The sequence below is a fragment of the Suncus etruscus genome, chromosome X, assembly GCF_024139225.1.
Source record: "Suncus etruscus isolate mSunEtr1 chromosome X, mSunEtr1.pri.cur, whole genome shotgun sequence".
Lineage (NCBI taxonomy): Eukaryota > Metazoa > Chordata > Mammalia > Eulipotyphla > Soricidae > Suncus > Suncus etruscus.
In genome coordinates, this window is record NC_064868.1 from 97,732,947 (window position 1) to 97,734,697 (window position 1,751).

The window sequence follows — 1,751 nt, forward strand, 5'->3', positions numbered from 1 at the left end:
AAACATTTGATAATACCTTTAGCAAACTAAGCACAAAAGAGAAGTTCCTCAAATTTCAAGAAACACACAATTTACATAAAACTTTAATACATAATACTTGCATATTTTAATAGTGCACCACTTACTCTAATATTAAAATCAAATCAAGGCAGTCATTTCTCATTACTTTCTATTTAATATGACATACAAAATTTTAAACAGTATAATGGGCATACAGACTTAAATTTTATTTACTTAATACTTAAAACATTTTATCTATTGATTGTTGGACAGCTAATATTTGTCTCTCTTCATCAAGACTAAGACAGATACCATTTCCTTCGGGGAGAGACATTAATGATTTGTTACATTTGCCAATAATAATTTTGGAGAATCAGGTGGCAAATCTATTGCTATTGGCATCTTACATATGGCCCCACATCAAAAGAGCCAGGATGAAATCAACTGATAACTCTTTGTGTTTGCTCACATCAATTCTTCCCAGGTCAGCACTTCTGATTACCATGCACAGGTTCCTATCTTCAAACTTCATGAAATCACTAGTCTTTTCCAGTCTCCAAATCGTTCTGAATGGTGCTGTTTATTTTGATCCAAACATCATGAGTCACCAAGTGAGAGATTCCTTGCATGTAGTGTCTGCAAAACTCTTCCTCATTTTGCATAACTTGCATTTGGCCTCCTTAGTTGGAATACAAAGAACAGCAAAGCTTCCCTTGATGTAATAGATAAGAGGGAAATTCTCTCCAGTCCTGTCCATATTGATGACATCCATATACATAACAGGGTAGTTGAATCAGTGCAAGCCTTGCTATCAATCTTTTTATTTTGCTCAGTAATTATTTTATGTAATTAATTAATAAAGTGTCTATAGGGCTTCTTTACATAATATATAGATTTTTCTGAAAATGATCCTGCAGATAAGTTTAGGTGCAGATAAAACAAAATGATGTCTCTTATTTCCTTTCTGCTGGTCATGAAAAAGAACCAGTCTAATTCTCCTATAATTTCTTAATTTCCAGTAAGATACTCAACTATCAGTGGAAATGATAATATAGGTCCATGTGTGTATTTCTGAAGGAAGCAATACCTAGAGGCACACAAAGGCTTTGGGAACATGGACTGATTTTCATTCAACAACTAAAATATTGGCTTTCTTTCTTGATTTGTCTTATCTCTTATTTTTTAAATAACAAATACAATTATTATTTATAAACACACGCATACCACATAACTTGAAAATACTGTCAAAAGACAGAAATGGTTAAAACAAAACAGTTCTACTATTATTTAGATAAACAAAGTCCCAAGAGAAGGGTTTCCTCCGTCCTAAAAATAAGCCACAACTGGATCATGCAATCACCTATCCTGGAACTGGTTTGAGGACTATGGATGCTAAGTAAACTATTGGACTAAAAATTAAAAGTTCCTTCAAGTAGAGAAGGACACACAACCCACCTTACATCTGAAAGGAGAGGGCAAGGGTGACTTCCCTAATTTTTCCATCAATTCTTAATGAACTACTGCATGCTATTTGTCTTAACTTCATGTTCTGTTAGAGCACACCTAAATCTGTTCCTTAAGAGAGTGAAGAGTGGAAGACAGTCTCAGTTTGAGGGGCGGTGTTGGTGGAAGGAAGAGGAGAAAACACACTTGTAAGTTTATCTAGCATTCTTTTTTTGTTTGTTTTTGGCCCCAAACCAGTAGTGCTCTGTGCTCCTGGTCTGTACCTAAGGATCACACTTATTGGGGGT

At 34.7% G+C, this 1,751-nt stretch overlaps 1 pseudogene; it reads right to left on the reverse strand.

Annotated features, from left to right (window-relative positions):
• Positions 1-241: 241 nt before the first annotated feature.
• On the reverse strand, positions 242-778 carry LOC125998968 (40S ribosomal protein S4-like; annotated as a pseudogene).
• Between the last annotated feature and the right edge of the window lie 973 nt (positions 779-1,751).